This window comes from Alligator sinensis, unplaced genomic scaffold (genome assembly GCF_000455745.1).
Source record: "Alligator sinensis unplaced genomic scaffold, ASM45574v1 scaffold1230_1, whole genome shotgun sequence".
In the NCBI taxonomy this organism is placed as follows: Eukaryota; Metazoa; Chordata; order Crocodylia; family Alligatoridae; genus Alligator; species Alligator sinensis.
In genome coordinates, this window is record NW_005842675.1 from 536671 (window position 1) to 543591 (window position 6921).

Below are 6921 nucleotides of genomic sequence, written 5' to 3' on the forward strand. Positions count from 1 at the left end.
CCCCCCCCCCCCCCCCACACACACTTTTTAACATGGATTCTGATACTGCCTCTGCATAGCAATCACAGCAGACAAACAGGAAAATATCCTATCTGTACCTGGAAACCCAAGTCCAATTATTTCATTATCCCACAGAGTAAGTTTCAATGTTTTTTTTTTCCTTTTCTACCATTTATGTTTATTTATAAATGTCTTTTAATATTTAAATGTTATGACTAGATTTCTGGCTTATTTAAACCATTAAATAAAATGATGGTTTCCAGTGATGATGACAATTAAGAGCACAGAATATAATGAAACTTGATAGCATCTCTACAATCTTCCTCCCTATTAACTTGCACAGTTGCACATGTGTGTCGGCATTCACAGATTAAAGAAGCAATTAATCTGAACAGGGAGAACGTGAAACTGTTACTTAAATACACCAACAGATTGCAAGCCCTGGTTCCCTACTTTTTGTAAGGTCACAAGTAGAACTGCAACCAGCTATTTAAGTCTGTGCTCTCAAATCCCATAATTGTAATCAAATTTTAAGAGCGGATACTGGTGAATTACATCCCCATGTCATAAATCCACATTCTCTGAGATTTATGCACCCAGTGTTAACTGGCATGGTGATTTATATCAGCTATGATTAAAAGCTGAATGGCTTTATAGATCTTTATATAGTTTCCAAGGGATTAGATTACTAAAACAACAAAATGTCAAGGAGTATCATTTAATATTTTTGTTCATGGACAACCCTAGTGCACTTGGAGATGAGTTTTTATAAGCAACTAGTTGTAGAACATTTGGCATAAATAATGCTAATAGCTACAGTAATTTGTGTCAATTGCACTATCACAAATACAGATCTATAGAATGTATTAACAAGAATCACATCTGGGATATAAACCTGAAACTAAAATATACTTTAAAAAACCTTATACTATGTGCAGTGTGGGAACACAATAGACACAATATAGCTTGCTTAATTTTTTTTTTAATCGTACATGTGAGATAGTTGTATTGATGATCTACTAAATGTACTGGCACTCAGAATAAGTGGAGAACGGCAGTTTATAAATTACCCAATATCCACTTTACCCTGGTTTTCAATTTTCATTTCTCAGAACCACGAATTGCAGCTGTTCCTTAGGTGTTTGATCTACCCTCTCAAGAAGCCAATTTCTTTTTTTAATTTCCTCTGATGAGACTCAGAAGATGTTGGATAAAATATTGGGTGACGCCTTTTTTTTGACACTGCTATATATGTGTGAAACACCATACATGCTCGGGCTTTTTTGCTCTGCTACTTTGCAAAGTGCTCATCTCTTTAAAGTATTTTTCATGGAAATATCACTAAGTTAGGTAATGCAGGCCTTGACTATAGCTAGGGAAAAGGAGACTTAATCTGAATAGCAACATGAGTAATCAAAGCAGGGAGAAGACTTAAAATTAAAAAAAATATGTAGAGGAGAAAGAGAAATAGTAAAAAAGATCATCAGCAGCACAGATTCAAAACAGTATATTTATTGTGCAGTATGCAATGCCAACTAATAGTTAGAGAAGTTGCTTGTCTAATTCCCAGTACACATCATGCTAATAAAGCTATTTTATTAAAATATTAATAACTGGAAAGGAAGTTTGCAAAATGCTGTAAGAAAATCCTTCCTGCATAAATAGGATTATGCAGAATTTTTCAGCAAGGTAATTTAGGGTGGGGTTTTTTAATTATTCTTTCTGTTGCTATGGAAGTTTAAAGCCAGGGATATAAACAGACAAAGCAAATTTTTGGAGAAAGCTACTGTACTGTGCAATGGCAATCATTGCTTTTATAGGAAGTTCCCTTGCCCGCAGTAACACAGTGAAACAGGAGTGCAAACTCTGTATGCCCTTACGTAGCAAATAAGCAAATTATTTCTTGACAAAGTGCATTAGAAAAGGGGAAGGGAGGGGACCGATTCTCCATTTTGTGCGATATGAAAAAATTGTAGAGGCTTGTTATTTTATGTGCTACCAATAGACTTGTATTTACAGAAAACAATGCATTTGGCTTTCGCCATTTTTCAGTTTATTACTTAGCTTTACAAAAAAACTGAATTTATTGTTTGGCATAGCAGTTTGTGACGATACATTTTAGCCAAGTTTTTTTTCCTGTACTATTTATGTAGAACATTTGCTGTACTGGCTTGGCATGGTTCTGGTCCATTAAGTTATTTTGATATTGTTTTTGCTCTGATAGGATGGTTAGAATGTCACTTAACAAGATTTTCTCAAGATGGCCACTCAACATCTCCAGTGCTAACACTGACTGAAATACTCATATGAATATGTGCAAGACTTTCACTTCTGGGAATAAAGTTGTAAGTGAACTATTTCTTAGGTGCAACTTTGTGGAAGACAAGGTCACAAATAACATTGAAGAATATTCAGATTTTATCTATAAAAATATTTCTGTAGCATAAGCACTGCTTGTGACACAGATTCTGTACTTCTTTAGCTCTGGATACTGGGAGGACTCAACATATATTCATGAAGGATTCTGGCTGCAACAATGCTGCATCATTCTCTTTTGATTTCTTTTGTCTTGTATTATATATTCTCTTTGCCCCCACTTCTTTGACTACTAGAGAAGAGAATGTTCGTGTTCTCTTCAGCCTGAAATGTAAAACCCACATTGTTTTTCTTCAACTGTAGCTAAACATGTTAAAGAGGATAGAAGTAGGGTTGGAGTATTGCTGTAGCTATGATGGTCCAGGAAATATGTGAGAAGCAAGGGTTCTAAATGCCAAAAGAAAAGTGTTAAAGAAAATTAGTTTGCTAGCCTGGTAAGATATTGTTGTTACCTCTTTGGGAATCGGTGAGAAACTACAATGATGAGTGTTGTATTATAGCATAGATAGGACTCATCCCTGCCTGTGATCTCTTCAAGGAAGGGAATTGCTACCTTTTTAGAATAGGTCATCTTCTACAGCACTATGTCCATTTGTAGGGGACTATAAATAATCAGTCTAAATGCAGAAATACTTTAGCTAACGGTGGCATTTACATGCCCTCCATCCATCAGAGTGAGCTCTACTATGTCTTTAAACATCTCTAGGAGGAAGGGGAGAGGTCTTATCTCCATCTTTAAAAGTGAGGAACTGAGAAAGAGGAGCATAAGGGAGATATCCTAACCCCACTGAAGTCAATGGGACTTGCCTTGGGACACCAAGGAAATCTGTGGTACAGAAGGAATGGAGTTTAGGTCTCTCTCTCACTTTTTACATAAGTTTCCTGTCTGTCTGTCTATGTAAAGATGTGGGTTTTTTAATCTTAATGTAGTGGATGGAGTGAGGAACAGTGTGCTATGGGATAATGACTTTTTTTGAATGACTTGTGTATTTTTAGTAGGAGTGTGCGAAGTGGGCCGTATTCGGTTTGGATTTGGATTTGACCTGATTCAGGGCTGATTCAGGGTTGACTCAGATCACTGATTCAGCTGAATCTGAAGATTAGATGCTGATTTGGAGAATCAGCAATTTGGCCATAGACACAGCTTTAAATGTTTTTTCTACGTAACTTGAGGTACCATGTGTGGCTCATGAATGCTGAAACGGTGGGGTGGTTGGAACATCCCCCAGGAGGGTGGGAGGGCCCCCCCCCCCCCCCGGGTGCTCGGTGGTGGACCTGGAAGTGGACCAGAAATAATTCTGGTCCACTTCTGGGTCTTCTGCCAAGTGCATGGGGGATCTTCTCTGTTCTAGACTTTGAAAAGCTTGCACTGAGATGAACAAAATATCTCTGCCTATAAAATGAGAGAATATCATGTGTCTCTACAGCGCATGTTATAAATTAAAATAAGTATTCTTGGCCCCAGCAGTATAGACTTTAGACCAGAATCCCCAAGAGGTTTAGACACAGTTTAGCAATCCAAGTCCTTTGTATTCAGTGAGGAATTGACGCCTACAATGTGACTCTGAACTGAATGGATGGGCATTTATTTTTTCTGGCAGTGGCAGCAGTAGTACACTGGCAGCTGAGCACTCAACAAGAGGGAAGAGAAAAACTTTCCATGCAGAGTCTGATTAACTGCATAATGGAGTGTGGATTTCAGATATGGGCAGTAGGAAAATGAAATTCAGTGCCACAAAGGTGGAGCTACTCTTGCAGAAAGTTTAGTAACAAGTACTTCAGGTGACAGGGGACTGCTGTCTCCACTCTCCATGCCTATCTATTTTCTGGCTTCCCCACTGAGACTGCCAATTAGAGCCAGCTCTGATGGTGGCTTTTGACACCTGCGCTCACTGGGAAATGGACTAAGACTAGTATCTCATTGCATATAGGCTTTGAAATAGCATCAGACAGTACTGACTTGCAGCTGTTACCTGCTTGAGCTGGATTTTCACCTACACAGAAGCAACAAGAAGGCCCAGTTTGAGATTACTATTCCCGAATGTTTGAGAAACTTTCAAAAGATTTGTTTTAAACCATCATTTGTCTGTACCAAACTGGAATATGTGCGCCACAAATTACTTCCTGTGTTCTACTGGGGCCACACTCAACTTAGGGAGAGGCCTGGTGGAGTTTACTCAAGGAGGGGAAATTTAAAAGCACAAGGCACAAATAACACCCAGACAGCTGACTGTCATTAAAGTCAGTGGAAGAGTAGGCTGCCTAATTGTCCTTTGTACCTTGAAAAATGCTTCCCTCAGTCCTCAGAAAAGCAACATTTCAAGTATAAGTTAGCTTGAGTATTAGTGGCTAGAATTTGGCCCCTTGGTGGTTTTTTATTTTCTATTCCCTCTCCACTGCTAAGGTGGATATACAGCATCATATGTTTATGGCTGTTATCTATATAGATCAGCCAATTCTATAGCCTAACCATAACAGTGAGAATTCAGAGCAGCTTATGTGCTAAGAGCAAGTCAGTAGGTTCTCTTTTTCCTTAGGCAAAAATGTAGTGATCCTCAGGTCTATTGCACACAATGACCCCCTAGGGCTGAAAGAAGTAGGGAAATACCTGCGATGATACTGAAAACTGCTTTGTGAGCTCTACATGCTGTTTTCTCTTGGGTACAAATTCTATTTTACTTATAAAGCAAATAAGTGGACTTAGGCCCTAATCATAATTCTGTTCCATCCTGCTCAAGTCCCTCAGAAAGAGGGCAGTGGATCCCTTTCCTTCCCTTCCTCAATGCTTTTTTGAGACTCAGTCTTAAGAATCAGACAGTGGTATATTACAAAAGTAGATGGGTGTATTAATGGATTTTCAGGGACTCGAGCAGGGTGGAATAGAATCTTGTTGAGGTACAAAAGTCCTTACGTTCAGTAGAAAAGAATCTGCCAGTGGCCTGAACCATCAGGAAAAAAAAAAGATATACATGTTTTGGATGAAAGCCTTGCCCTATTGGCATTGATGGGAGTTTTTCCACTGACTTTACCACATTATATAATTCTCTCCTATTTATTTCCTAGGTCAAATGTCACCCAGCAGATGCAGCCATAAGATATTTTCAACTATAATGGACCTATGTATCCGAAAGGCCATCTGCCCCTTTGAACAGATATGGAATTGAGCCTAGGGTCCCCCATCTAAGGAGACAGGATGCCATGATGACTCTGTGGGCTTTTGGAAGGCAGGGTAGATATGTACCTTTATCACTCCTCAACAAGTCTGTTAGTACTGTTATTAATTAACTTGCATTGTTGCCTGCCTCCCCAGAAACTGGCATCCTTAAGAGGATGAAAAGGGTTCCTTTAAGGTAAAGATCATATTACAGACGTTAAAAAAACAAACAAACAAACAGAACTTTAAATTTGGTGTGCCCGCAAGCCAATCCCAGCACATGCCCAGAAGAGGCATTGCATTAGTTGGACCCAGCTTGCCCAATATCTGTATAGATCGGGTGCTTTAGTGGGGCATTTTTGGCACTTTTATCTAATAGCTGATTGAATCAGCTTGAGATAAGTGTCAAAAAGTCCAGCTGAAATGCTTGATCCCTACAGACGCTGCAGAGCTGGGTCAAAACTAATGCACTGCTTCTTCCGGTAAAGCGTGTTTTCTTTTTTATTTTATTTTCTTTTTAAAAATTAAAAAAAAATTTTTTTTTATTATTTAACGTCTGTAAACAGCCATGGGGTTTAGTTGGATGAAGAAGCATCAATACATCTAGGGGCAGCTTGGCTCCTAAATCATGGATAGAGCAGACTGATTTTTCTTTGATCCCCAGCTCATACACATGCAGGCTGCTTCAAAGTGTTGTCTTGGATAGCAATTATTACTACATTTCTTCCAAGTTTAAAAACTCACCTACTTATTACATTTTTTCCCTTTTCTTGGACTCAGTTTTGTCCACTGAGGTAAATTACGTTACTCATCTATCTTTATTTAAACCTTCTACAAATTTCTCTATTTTAGGCAGGTTTAATTAGCTTGGTAAAGCAGGCTCATTTGGGGTAGTGTCAAGCTGTTTTGGACCTAGAAATAACTGCATCTGGTGAAGAGAGTAGGATAGATTGGTCACTGTGCAGCAGAACAATGCTATTTGTTCAGCTGACAAGCAAACATAGTTTAACGTATTGTCTGGACATTTCTTTTTCTTGGCTTTGTATATAAATTTTTAAATCACCTGCCTGTAACAAGCAAGCTAAAATGGTTGAGTGATACCCACACTGGACCTACTTAGCCCTGGTGTGAAGTGAAATCCGTGTGAGTTGGTCTTCCTTGTGCCAGGGATGAATTTAGTTTGTGTTTTTTTTATACGCTTATGTTACAGCAGTGTTCATGGGCCCCACCCAGGAGCTGAGGCCACAATGTGCTAGGCCCTGGATATACAGAAGAGAAGGACTCTACTGTTTCACACATGAAATAAGTAGAGCTTGGAGAATAAAAAAACCACAAGCTTTCTGTTCACTCATCCACTCGTATACCTGGTGAGTTCTGGCCTAATGTAGGGA

At 38.8% G+C, this 6921-nt stretch overlaps 1 long non-coding RNA gene across 1 annotated transcript in view; it reads left to right on the forward strand.

The window, feature by feature from the left end:
- The window catches only part of LOC102383392, a 10513-nt gene that overhangs the window by 1602 nt on the left and 1990 nt on the right, over positions 1 to 6921 (forward strand). Inside the window, exon 2 of the long non-coding RNA XR_324977.2 lies at positions 2225 to 2345. This is a non-coding gene — a long non-coding RNA (uncharacterized LOC102383392). The remainder of the gene's footprint in view (positions 1 to 2224; positions 2346 to 6921) is intronic.